This window comes from Pipistrellus hanaki (assembly GCF_964339955.1).
Source record: "Pipistrellus hanaki genome assembly, chromosome: 1".
Classification (NCBI taxonomy): domain Eukaryota; kingdom Metazoa; phylum Chordata; class Mammalia; order Chiroptera; family Vespertilionidae; genus Pipistrellus; species Pipistrellus hanaki.
The window spans coordinates 139,027,312-139,041,946 of record NC_140503.1 but is presented as its reverse complement, the minus strand read 5'-3'; positions in this window follow the sequence as shown (position 1 = coordinate 139,041,946).

The following is a 14,635-nucleotide window of genomic DNA, read 5'->3' as shown; positions in this document are numbered from 1 at the left end:
TTTTAAAATTTCTTTTTCTTATCTGATTAGTGCAGCTATGACTCCCAATGTTAGAATAAATCGTGAAAGTGGACAACATTGTCTTGTTTCTAATCTTAAAGAAAAAGCTTTGAACTTTTCTTTTTTTTAATATTTTTTATTCATTTTAGAGAGAGGGGGAGGGGGATAGATAGAAACATCCATGAGAGAAACATTGATTGGCTGCCTCCTGCATGACCTCTGCTGGAGATCAAGCCAGCAACACAGGCATGGGGCCTGACCAGGAATCAGTCTGTATACCTCTCGGTTCATGGGTTGATGTTCAACCACTGACCCACACCAGCAAGGCCAGCTTTTCAACACTGTGTATATTGTTAGGTGTGGGTTGGCCATGTACGGCCTTTATTATGTTTAGGTATGTTCCCTTTATTCCCACTTTGCTGAGAGTTGTTTTTGTTTTGTTTTGTACTGTTTTTAATCATATATGGATGTTGCATTTTTCCAAATGATTTTTCTGAATCTATTGATATGATCATATTTTTTTTCCTTCATTTTGTTTATGTGGTATATCTTGTTAATTGACTTGTAGATGTTAAACCAACCTTGCATCTCAGGGATAAATGCAACTTGAACACGGTATATAATCTTTTTAATGTCACTTAATTTGGTTTGCTAACATTTTGTTGTGGATTTTTATATCTGTTTATCAAGAATATTGGGCTACAATTTTCCCTTTTATTGGTAGTATCTTTATCTGATTTTGTTTTCAGGGCAATGCTGGTCTTGTAAAATGAGTTTGGGAAACCTACTTTCTCTTTACTTTTTTTAATAGTTTGAAAAGTATAGGAATTAATTCTTCTCTCAATGTTTGGCAGAATTCACTTGTGAAGTACTTGGGTCTAGGACTTATATTTATTGGAGGTTTTTTAATTACTATTTAATTTTTTTTTGTGGTTATCCATCTATTCAAATTTTTTGTTTCTTCCTGATTAAGCCTTAGAAGATTTTATATTTCTAGGAATTTATCCATTTCTTCCAGATTGTACAATTTGTTTGCATATAATTATTCATAGTGTGTGTTTTTTTTTCAGTTACAGGTTACATTCAAATTATTTTGTATCAGTTGCAGGTGTACAAGCATAGTGATTCATATTGTAGTCTTTTCTTATAATCTTTTGTATTTTGGCGAGGTGGGTTGTCATTTTCCCTTTTCATTTCTGATTTTATTTATTTGGGCCCCCTCTTTTCTTTTCTTGATAAGTCTGGCTAAAGGTTTATCTATTTTATTTATCTTTTCAAAGAAAGAGCTCTTGTTTTCATTGATCTTTCCTATTGTTTTTTTACGACTCTTTTATTTCTTTTCTGATCTTTGTTATAGTTTTCTATTCACTTTGGGATTTGGTTTTTCTAATTTCTTTATTAAAACAGTTAGATTATTTATTTGATATTTTTCTTTTTGTAGTAGACATTTAATGCTATCAATTTTCCTCTTAAATTTGATTTGGCTGTATCCCATCAATTTTAGGTCATTTGTGTTTTCATTTTTATTTGTCTCAAAGTATCTTTTGAATTTTCTCCTAGATCTCATTGTTAACACATTCATCATTTAGTAGCATGTAATTTAGTCTCCATGTGTTTGTGTCTTTTTCAGTTTTCTTTTTGTAATTAATTGCTAGTTTTATATCATTATGATCATAGAAGATGCTTGATATGGTTTCAATCTTCTTAAATTTATTGAGGCTTGTCATGTGACCTCACATGTGCTCTATCCTGGGAAATGTACATGCACTTAAAAAGAATATATATTTCGCTGCTTTTGTGTGTCATGATCTAAAGATATTAAATAAATGGTATAATGTATCATTTGAAGACACTGTTTCCTTATTGATTTTCTGTCTGGATGATTTATCCACTGTTTTTAATTGGTGTTAAAAATAATTCACAGAGCCCAGCCAGCCTGGCTCAGGAGGTAAGCAGGGAGCTATGAACCAGGATCATGGTTTGATTCCCAGTCAGGGCCCATGCCGGGGCAGGAGGAGAGCGGGGATGGCGAGAGGGAGGGAGGGAGGGAGGTGATGCAGGAGGCAACTGATCAATAATTCTCTCTCATCATTGATGTTTCTGTCTCTCTCTAAAAACAATAAAAAAGAAGTTCATAGATACAGAAAACAGTATGGTGATTACCAAAGGGAAAAGGGGATAGGACATCTCATTTTTCACTGTAGGTCTAGAGAAATATCAATTTGAAGTAGTCAGTTGTTTGACTTACAAGATATCCTAAAATAGCATAGATGTATATGTCTAGCTACACATAGTAACAATACTAAAACATTCTGTTAGAGTTTCATGGGAGTGTAACTTAAATGAACCAAGGATCATGGCTTGCTATAAGTATATCAATTGTTTGCCTCACATCAATATATCCTAAGTTCCAGAAAGCACTCATTAGTAGGAAGCAAATTAGCTAATATTATTAAATATTTATCTCAAGTCTGAGCCCGGCACTGTTCAAGTGCTTTACCTCACTTTAACAGACAATCCTCACAATAACCATATACAACAGAGGAAAAATAAATTAAGAAACTTGCCCAGTATTATTTAGGTAGCATTAAGAAAAGCTGGGATTAAATCTATTATGTCTGGCCTCAGGGCTCATGTTTACTATCTGCTCAAAAATATCAAATATCCAAAACACATGATTTTATATATTCTTAATTTTTAAATAAACATTTTGTTTTAAACAAGGGGATAAATTTACATTTAGCTCTTGTCTCAAATCAATTGGCCAACCATATTTTTTAGCCATATTTTATTGCTCATTGTGGAAAGATTAACATTTAGTTAATAATATTTCCAAGCAAAGTATCTATATTGTCTAAAATCCTTTGTGGGGAAAAGGCAGGTTTAAAATAATTGAATGAATATATATATATATAATTAGCACAATATGCTAATTAGACTGGACAAAGCTGTGAAGGCAGGGTCCAAGGCAGAGGCGATTAGGGGCAATCAGGCAGGCAGGTGAGTGGTTAGGAATGATCAGACAGGGAGGAGAGTGTTTAGGGGCAATCAGGCAGGCAGGCAGAGGAGTTAGGGGAGATCAGGCAGGCAGGTGAGTGGTTGGGGTGATTAGACAGGTAATCACTTTTTCTCTAACTTTTCCATTTCGTTCACATTTTCATCTCTCTTCTCTCTTTCCAGGACTATATCCCCTACAGGAAATAGGGGCGCCTGAAAGTGCTTCTGGGTAGAGTATGGCACTAGCTTAGATTAAACTGGCAAGGGTGTCTTTAAAACTATTTTCCAATAAATAGTTCTATGACTTTTAGACAATGTGTGTGTGTGTGTGCATGTGTGTGTGTGTCCACTTTTCTTTTTATTCTCAACAATTTTTGACCATAGATACCTCAATGTCTTGAGGATATTCTGGTCAAAGCACCCTACCCTCCATCCGCAAGTCGTGTTTATAATTTAGATGATAAAATAACCACTTTAATTTTCAAAAGTTAGTTCACTGGCTTTTTCAAACTTTCTTCAGACACAGGCACTTAACTTTTTTCAGATTCCCAAGCCCCTTAAATTGTTTAACTCATCCGAATTTTACAATGTTGTAAAGTGAAGTTGCAGCTAACAGATGTTCATTTCAAGGAGCTCCAGAATGTTATAAATTATTGTAAATTAATTTGCTCATTTCAGAGTTTGACAAAGCCACTCTCAGAGCCTTCCCCTCTCTGTGCTGGAAGAAGGGAAGAGGAAAAAAAAAAAAAAGGAGTAGGTTGGGGTCCCAGGAAAGAGTGCCTCCTGTGTCTCAGTAAGTGGCTGTGTCACATAAAATTTATGTTGGCTGTTAAGTGGCCGAGCCAGCTGTATCCCATGTGCCACAGATGCTCTGGCCTCGCATTCCAGCCACCCGGTTATTGTGTCTATAAATTCAATGGCCACCTGTGCAATGTGCTCATCCAGAACAGCCCCAGAGGAAGCATTAATGTATCAAGGCTCATGAAGCACAAATCCTTAAATGTAAAAACCGACACTTTCATCCTCTCCAGGCTACGTCTATATAGATTTATTTTTAATGAAAAAGAAGAAGAAAAAAGATGCTTATTTTTTTCTGCTTGCAGTGAAATGCCTACGAATGGTGTCAAACAATTAACAATTGTGTTTCTAAAGTTTCTACTATTAAAAAACTATTTCATTCTCCTCTGAAACTATACGTTAGTCCACGGTTAGAACATAATTATTAATAAATCACCACTCAGTTTCATCATGAAAATGACCCATGCCAAGTGCCTGATGAACATCAACACATTGAACAAAAAGAAAAAAGAAAAAGAAGTGAATTTTAAAAGTAACTGAATACAGTTTTTAATTTTTTCAATTATCTTTTTTGTCCGGAAAAATGTCATCTACTAGGAAATCCGATAGAGAATCCATTTCTCTACTTTCCTTCTCCATTCCAACAATGTTAGCCAAACACTTGAATGTATTTAGTAACATTTTGGATATACTCCTATGAGTATTGCACCTGGAGGGCTGAAATATTCATTTTTCTCATCTCCCCCTTCATACTGTCAGGCTCTAACAGCAGTCCTGAAAGGTGCGGGTGAGTGGGGCATGTGGGGACCTCTCTGTACATATACACTCGCTTTCCCAGCGCTCCCTGCCCCGTCCTAAAGACTATCAGACCCAGGAAAGCCAGAAGTAGAGAAACAAAAGGAGAGGTCCTGTGTATTATTACTAAGCTCCCCATGGTAGGAAGAAGATGCATTGCATTCCTATTTGTGTGCATATCACTACCTGGCACATCACAAGAGAGTGATTAACTCTGAATAAATGAGTGGGGAAAGGTAAAGCAAAAAACTTTCAGTTCAGCCGAAACCGGTTTGGATCAGTGGATAGAGCATCAGCCTGCGGACTGAACAGTCCCAGGTTCGATTCCTGTCAAGGACGTGAACCTTGGTTGCGGGCACATCCCCAGTAGGGGGTGTGCAAGAGGCAGCTGATTGATGTTTCTCTCTCATCGATGTTTCTAGCTTTCTATCTCTCTCTCTTCCTCTCTGTAAAAATTCAATAAAATATATATTTTTTAAAAAAAAAAAACTTTCAATTCAAATAATTCAATGCTAATAATTTTCAGTCGAGGAATCCACTAAGTTTGTGTTGGAGGGAAAATTTGTTTCAGTGCATTATTTTCCAATTAATGTTTGTGCCCTTTAGACCAGTGGAGAGCAGAAAAGAAGGGGAGGATGTGCAGGGGAGGAATGGAGGCATCACTAATGCCTAAGAGCAAGGCTAGTGTCATAGAGGGACTACATGCCTCTGCAGTATATGACTGTGTTGTACCCCAGGCCTCTTCGTGAGAATCAGAACATTTAGTTTGGAAAGGGTGCTGAGAAAGCTGAGCTCAATCTGCCACGCATTTCCATCATCCCTGCTGATAAAACATGAAAAGTTAGGGTTCACTGAAATGGGATAACAATTACTGAAATGTGATAACTATTTTAGAGGGAGGCAATAAAATGCATGTTCTGTTATACCTCTTGGGTGATCAGGACCAGCTCCTCTTTCTATAAGGGAGTAAGACAAAGAAAGGGACACGATATTCAGGCACTTAAGCTAGTTCAGTCCATAGTACGTAGGAAAGAATTATTCTTACTCAAGGAGAGGCCCAGCCTTTGTCATCTCCCAGGAGATATCTCTAGGAAGTGTGTCTTTGTTGTCCACTGGCCCACACCAGACATTCTAACAGTGAGACTTACGATGGGGGTTTGGGCCATGCGGTATCTACTACCTCAGAGAGGGCTGGAGACCAAAGGGATCAGCTCTACCTCCAGGCAGGCTGGAGGTAAACAGCAGACATTTGGGCAGCCGACACTGTAATCAAACCCCATAGTAACTATGAACACAAGCCTCAGGTGAGCTCCCCAGGTTGACAGTTCTCCGTGTGTGTTGTCACACATCATCTGCTCCATAAAGTAATACCGCCTGAGATGCCATAAGGAGGGATAACTGGAAGCTCTTGGGTCTTCCTTGGATTCTTCCCCATGAATCTCTTCCCCTGGTTGATTTTTTTTTTTTTTTTATCTGTAACTGAGTATAGCCCTAGCCAGTTTGGTTCAGTGGGTAGAGCATCAGCCTGAGGAAAGGTTCCAGGTTTGATTCTGGTCAAAGGCTCCTACCTCAGTTGCAGGCTCGATCCCCAGCCCTGGTGGGTGCAAGCAGGAAGCAATCAATCGATGTGTCCCTCTCACATCGGCGTTTCTCTCTCTCCCTTCCTTTCCACTCTCTCTAAAAATAACCGTGAGTATAACTACTTTCTGTGAGTTTTGTGAATCTTCATGATGAACCAGCAAGCCTGAGGGATGGACTTTGGAGACCCAGACTGCCGGTGGTACCAGGAGGTAGTGGTCTTGTGGACCGTTCCCTAACTTTACACGGAGGTTTTCCTTTCTGAGGGCCGCAGCCTCTCAGGTCACTGCAACATAAAAATTAAATGAGAGGCTACACCTTTTTAAAATATATATATATATTTTATTGATTTTTCTACAGAGAGGAAGGGAGAGGGACAGAGAATCAGAAACGTTGATGAGAGAGAATCATCAACCAGCTGCCTCTTGCACACCCCTTATTGGGGATGTGCCTGCAACCAAGGTACATGCCCTTGACCGGAATCGAACCCGGGACCCTTCAGTCCACAGGCCGATGCTCTATCCACTGAGCCAAACCGGTTCCGGCTGCACCGTTTTTGAAGGTCTGTTTGAGGCACATAATTCCACTTCAGAGCCAGGCCCGCGTCACGGCTTCTTTCCCCACCGCCTGCCTGTGAGTGGTCCCTGCAGCTTCTCAGCTCTGAGGCAAATGGAAATTCAGCGAAGCCCTGGCCTACATCTCAGCTTCTTGAAGAGGAACTCCAACTGTCCGATGCAACAGGACTGGCTCTGGTGTCCCGCTTTGGGACAAGCTAGATTACTGAAAGTGAACGGCTTTGTCAGTAGTTTTTGTTTCCTCAGCTTAACTTAGAATTAGCTGTTTCATCCAAGCAGTAGAACCACATACAAGCTCTGTCAAAATCTGTGACACCAAATACAGGATGCTTAGTTTTCATTTGTAGCCAACATTAATATTAATTGTAAATTTGTTTCTTAAGAGAAGAACATTTAAATGCTAAAATAAATAAATAAATGAGCAATGAGCAACAAAACAGCCCAAAATTAGGCTACTGTGTGTCCTGTCCTGAGCTGAGCTGGAAATTCTAATTGACTGTCATCAGTGTGTCCAGGGGCAGCTAAAACTTTAGAAAAACCATCTCTCTAGACTACTTTTCTTTATTTTGAAAGCTTCCATGGTCCATTTTCTAGTTGTCTGTTGAGCAATATATATATTATTTTGTTTTTTAATTCCCTTCTTTTAATCCCCTTTTTTTTTATCCAAAGTAGATCACAATGGAGCATTACTTTGATATTTCAATAAATAATAACAAAGTTGACAATCATAATTATAATAGATACTCAAATAGTGTTTACTCTGTTAAGGAACTCTTCTCAGCACTTTAATAAATTAATTCTCAATCCTCAAAACCGTTAGCCCCTATTGTGATAATAGTTACCCACTGATACACATTTGACAATTAAAAAGAAAAATTAAAGCCATACTTCTGTGGCGTTTGAAAAGGCCACTTTATTTCAGGTAGGTTTTCTTCTCAGCCCATTCTCTCTCAGGTCTGCATACAGGATTTTTTTGTACTGACCTTCCAAAAAGAGCATCACTCATTATGGATCAGTTGTAGCTTTGCAACTACTGTTTTTTCTCCTGGCTATGAAAAAAAAGACTTATAGAAACCCAAAGGGGTTTGGTAGACGAAGGACATTGGAAATAGAAGTGGTAAAGAGTTCTCGGCTTACAGGCTGTGGCGCTGTCGCTAGCTCTCCATCAGAAAGGACAGCGTCCCTCCTGCTACATGGGAAAATAGCCTCCCTTCTAGATGGGGGTGGTGAGGTTGTGGGAGAGCATGTGATATCAACAATAATGCTTATGCTATTATTGGACAACATCGTCCACCATTGTGATTCCCTAGGACCGTGGTCGGCAAACTGCGGCTCGCAAGCCACATGCGGCTCTTTGGCCCCTTGGATGTGGCTCTTCCACAAAATACCACGTGTGGGCGAGCACGTACAGTGCAATTGAAACTTCGTGGTGCATGCGCAGAAGTAAGTTTTCTGCTGTCAAAAGAAATTTCAATCGTTGTACTGTTGATGTTTGGCTCTGTTAACTAATGAGTTGGCCGACCACTGCCCTAGGAGAAAGGAAAACACTGCCTGTGTTTGTTTTTCTATGAGGAACAAAGAAACACTGACATCATACTTTCATCCTGTTTCACAGACAGTGTGGCTGGCATACGCACACATAATTTCAAATTACAGCTGCCACGTTTTTATATTCTTGGTTCTCCTGTTATCCAGGTGGTAGTCAAACTCAAGGCCTGAATAAGAGCAAAGCACTTATGTATTTTAGTCTTGAAAGAATCAGGCCAGTGTACAGGGAATGAGTCGTTCCCATTTTGACCAATGCTAATATTTTATGAAATAACATTTCATGGAATAATGATTTATGTAATAATTATTAACGCCTTAAAAAAAAAAGTGGTTCTTCTTTGTATTATGGAAAGGCATCCTTCCACAGCACTCAAGAGATTTCTTTTCATGTTATTTTATTTTTTAGCACAATTTATGCCCTCTTCTATCTCTACCCTCCCCCATTCCCTGCCATCATCCCACTGTTATCCATGTCCATGAGTTATCTCTCTCCTTCCCTCTCTCTTCCTCCCTCTCTCTCTCCCTCCCTCCCCCTCTCCCTCTCTCTCTCTCTCTCTCTCTCTCTCTCTCTCTCTCTCTCTCTACTTTTTTTGCTCAATCCCTCCATCACCCCAAGCATCCACCCCATACCAGAGCTGTCTATCTGCTCTCTATCTATGAGTCTGTATAGTCCAGTCAGAGAAAGACAAACACCATATGATTTTACTCACAAGTGGAATTTAATGAACAAACTGAACTATTAAAAGACACAAGACATCAAACTAAACTGATACTGTCAATATCTGACTGGCCAATTTCAATAGTTAGGTATGCCAGGAGCAGCGGCTTCCCACAGCTTGACTAACTAGTAGCTTATTAAACTGATAACATATTTTTTTCCTAAAGATAATTTTCAAAACTGTTTTAATAACAGACCCTAGCATCAGATCAAGGATTCGCTGCTGTCAATAAAATGTAAAATCATCTCATATGGTTTCACAAGTTTTTCTTCATAAGCCAGGCATCCCTTTGATGAATTTTAAGACTTTTATGAGTTTTATTAAAACTCAGTAATCAAAGATTGTACCAATATGAGGTGGCTTATAGACTTAGATAGCTGTAAATCTCTCTGGTCAAACAGTGGTATTTCTTTTTCTTTGCCAGTTATATAAGAAACACAAGCCAGAATGTCAAAAATATTAAAAATGAGAAATATTAAAGTTTTCAACTTTTTCTAATTGTCCTTCAATTCACTATGATAAACTGAGGCAGCAGTGTGTGAATATAAAGTAGATTTTTAAAACGTATTTATATGTTAACTGATATTATACAAGGAGAGGAACCTGATGATCTTTCTCCTAATCCAAAAAATAAAAATAAAAAATAAAAAAGGATGAGTTGGGGAAACTTAGCTACAATTAGAGCTTCTTGTGACTGTTTTTGAAGTGGCATCAGCACAGAAAGCAAACCGTGATTAATTTTTCCAAATACTAAACGTTGTATGTCGTGAATTAAGTCAGCTCATTTTAACTACTCTGCTCTGCGTGTCCTATGGTCCAGTTTGAGGTCACATTTTCAGTAGAGAGCCATATGTGCCCCTTGTACCCTGCTGTCACTGCAATGGGTAAACTGCGGACGTAGTCGTAAATAACACAGCCAGGGTGGTGGGCATCTCACTAGAGAACCGCATCCCAGTCTGTGTCTCCAGGACCATACCTTTGATTCCTTGAACTTGGCAGGGGTCAAACCTATACCAAGTTTCACATTTCCTGCCTCTCCACTGAAGGGCAAAAAAAAATAATAATAATCTTGCCCATTTAAGCCGGTTACTCCTAAAATCCAGACCGCATTCACCATCACAAAGCTGTGCGGTGAGAGAGCCTGGGTCGGTTCCCTGGCCCCCAGTTCTCATAGCTCAAGTCACTTTGACAAGCAGGGATGACAAGCACGGGGTGGAAAGGACAGTAAGACTTGAAGCAAAAAGATGATTCAAGTCCAAATCCTGTCACTTAGGTTTGAGAAAACTTGAACACATCTGTCCATTTACCTAAGCCTTAGATTCCTCTGGAAAACAAAATCAGTGTCCTGCTACCCAATACCAAAATGAAATCTCTACGTCAGTGGCTGTCAAGCTCTAGTATGCCTCAGTATCACCTTGAGGGCTTGTTGAAGCTCGGGTGGCTGGGTCCCACTCCCGGGGTATCTGACTCAGCAGGTCTTGGGTGGGGCCTGGGAGTTTGTATTTCTAACAAGGTCCCAGGGGTCACACTTTGAGGACCGTTCCTCCAAAATCCTATACAAATATACATGAATAACATCACTTCAGTATGCCAAAACTGGTTTGGCTCAGTGGATAGAACATCGGTCTGAGGACTGAAAGGTCCCAGGTTCGATTCCGGGCAAGGGCATGTACATTGGTTGCGGGCACATCCCCGGTGGGGGGTGTGCAGGAGGCAGCTGGTCGATGTTTCTCTCTCATCGATGTTTCTGGCTCTCTATCTCCCTTCCTCTCTGTAAAAAATCAATAAAATATATATTTTTAAAAATCACTTCAGTAGTAGATGCCAGGTAGCTATAAACCATTTATTGGAGAAACAAGAATTCTGAAATGAAATAGAACCCATTGCATAAGGCTTGTGTCAGGGCTGAACACCGTGTGCCACACAGGAAGCAGAAACTTTTCAAATCTCTGCAGGTATTACCACACGAAGCATGTATTGTCATGGTGAGATTTTTCTCAGCAAACTGGAAAACGGAAAGGCCTCAGCCACCCAATTCTCTTTAAAACTCCCGAAGTCTGCCTTGCTAGTAGAGACCAATTCCGCTGTGTTCAGACTTGTTCAAACTTCAGTGAAGGTTTGACCAATAACAATCTGGACTTAGTATTTAATAGCAATACTTGGTAAATGGTGTTATCACTTAACACAAAACAAATTGAGGGACATTGAGCTTCAGGCATGGTGGCAGATAGTAACTCCATCCCCTAGCCTCTGGTTCACTGATATTCAATACAAATGGTCTCGAGGCTGCTCTTGGGACAAAATTCAAAAATGTAATTTAAGCTGAAACCGGGTTTGGCTCAGTGGATAGAGCCTGCGGACTGAAAGGTCCCAGGTTCGATTCCGGTTAAGGTCATGTTTCTCTCTCATTGATGTTTCTAACTATCTCTCTCCCTTCCTCTCTGTAAAAAAATTAATAAAATATATTTTTAAAATGTAATTTAAGTCTTTTGCAGAAAGCTTCCCTATTGGGGAACCAGAAAGCTTTCTTGTGCCACAATGCCAGGCCCTCCCTCCAAAAGGGCAGGCGCTCCTTTGTCCAGGCCCTCACCCTAGATATCTCTCCATCTGCCGGTTGATTTTGTACCCTTATAGATCTTTATAACAAATTGGGAATACTGTGAGTCAAGAAAAAATACTTCATTTAAAACTTTCAGCTGAAACCGGTTTGGCTCAGTGGCTAGAGCGTCGGCCTGCAGACTGAAATGTCCCAGGTTCGATTCTGGTCAAGGGCATGTACCTTGGTTGCAGGCACATCCCCAGTAAGTGGTGTGCAAGAGGCAGCTGATTGATGATTCTCTCTCATCGATGTTTCTAACTCTCTATTCCTCTCTCTTCCTCTCTGTAAAAAAATCAATAAAATATATTTTTTTAAAAACTTTCAGGAATTCTGTGAAAATGTATCTCTGTGAAATAAACATATTTACTAAAAGCCAGGAAATAAAGTGCTTTTAAAAACAGAATTATTAGCCGAAACCGGTTTGGCTCAGTGGATAGAGCCTCGGCCCCAGGACTCAAAGGTCCCGGGTTTGATTCTGGTCAAGGGCATGTACCTTGGTTGTGGGCACATCCCCAGTAGGGGGTGTGATGGAGGCAGCTGATCAATGATTCTCTCTCATTGATGTTTCTAACTCTCTATCCCTCTCTCTTCCACTCTGTAAAAAAAATATATATATATATATATATATATATATATATATATATATACACACATATATATTTTTTTAACAGAATTATTATTTGCAGTATTTACACACAGTCTTTCGTGATTCTGGTGAAGTTCCCATTTTTTCAAGTGCCCGTCAAAATGATGTATTTTGCCTCCTAATTGGATCCTGGACGAAGAAGTTCTGTGAAAGTGATCTACTCATAGCTGTGTCCCATGTCTCCACAGAGAAGCCCGGGGGCTTCTTTGCATCAGAAAGAATTGTTCTCCTTTGCTCAGTTTGACCTTGAAATTATTACCTTGCAAAATATATAGGATAAAGCATTTTGTTAGCAGTTATTTTTTTCTACATTAAGACTCTACTGCATCAATAGATTTCTAATGCAGATCTTACTTGTAAAAGCCAAGTGGTCAGGACAGGCTCTCGCCCAGAACCTGCTATCAGCTCCTGAGTCAGCTTTTTTATTCATCTTCTGACTTATTAGAAAAGTGCTATTGGAGGCTTGTGCATAGTAAAATATAAGCCAGCTAGTTTTTAGAGCTAGACAGCCCTCTTTTTGACATCACCAGCTAACATAATGGAAAGTGAAAGTGATGCTATCTCTCACCATGCTGACAATATCGATGCATATACATTTGCCAGAAGAAATGTCTTAAATTAAGAGCTGAATTAATGAAGGCCTTTTCCAACAAACTCTTCAATAACTCCCCCAAAGGTTTTCTAATAAACAGACACAGAGATGAGTTCTCATTTTCCTGTGTTTAATGTTTTGCTGGAAAATTGGTATTGACCATTAACCATGGTCAATAGCCTTCAGAACTAGTTTTTCCATGGGGAGGGAGATGGGGAAGCTGTGAATTATCTGTGAACATAGGGAATTTTTAAATTCTCATTTCCAAAATCCACTCCCTTCTATGAAGTATGATTATAGTTAGTGTTACATGTAGTCTGTAATAACAATTAAGATTATAAATTACTGGTAGCTATCATACTGATTTCTGGAACCTAACATGCACTCATGCTTATTATAAAATATTTACCTTTTATTGCTCAAATATAGACATTATTTAAAATGCCAGCAAAAAAGTGTATGTTGTGATTTCAATTGTATACAATATGAGCATTCCATTCAACTTATCTCTAACATGGGCCAAACAGGCAACTTGTAACTCTGGTGTAGGCTCAAATAAATGATTTGATAATTTTAAATGGCCTAATGTGATGTGACAAGTATAATCTATCTTAGGGAATGTGTAAAAAGTTTTCTCAGGACAAAGGGATAAAGAATTGAGGCTGATGAATAACAGACTCAGTGCAATAAAGAGCAGGGAGCTCCATGTCCTTCATGTCCCTATGGGTGAGAAAAGACAAGTTCACTGGACTTCTTCCATCCTATTGTCTCAGGATCTGAAAGAAAGATGCTCAAATGAGATCAACTTTTTACTTAAGAACAGGCAGCCTATTAAGGACAGATGTTCCCTACACTCTCTTACTATGTCCTAAACTTTGAGTTCTTTTGCATGTATGTTAGGGGGTAGAGTGTGGGGGCTAACAGTGATGCCATGTCATGCTAATGTCCATGAAAAAACAAAATGTAAGATGGTTTAGGTTTTCTTCTCACATTAAGGATATAAATGACTTTAAATCCCATTCTCCCTTTATTAATAGTGAAGTCATTCTCAATAAAAAATGTTTCCATTTTTTTATTCTTTTCTAAAAATATGGGAGCAACTATAAGTCCATAAAGAACATAAAAAAAAAACACACTAAAAACAGTAGGATACAGGCCTCTATAGCACATTATTGGATATCAGTCTTACAACCAAACCCTCAAAGCTCTTGGACAGTTAATCTTGAATTTATCTGAATTTAATTTTTCAACCAATACATCCCACTGAACATTATTCTATTATGCACTAAAGCCAAAATAACCCACAAATATCATATATGTGGATTATATAAAATATATATTTATAAACAATTATATTTAATTTACAAATAAAGCCACACACACACACACACACACACACACACACTGTTTTTCAATGCACAATAAGAGGAGGTTCTGTCTGCACTCATTTGTTTTATTGGCTTAACTAATAATTATTGAAGATCTGGTTATGTCAGGCACTAAATACTAGATAAAGATAAATTAGAACATATTGCCAGACTTAGTAAACCTCATACATTAATAAAACATAAAAATGCATATAGGAAATAAAATTTACTTTAAATTTGTTTTTAAAAAGAGACAGAGTTATAACAGATAATTACAATATAGTGTGAAAAGGGCTAAATTGGTATGCTTTGGTTGTGGTTTGGGTCGGGTTGCATTTTGCTAAGACATTAAACAAGAAGTAGGTCAGTTGAGTTCCGCTAAAAGCCCTGTGTCTGGGTCCTTTTCCTCTGTGTCCTAGAG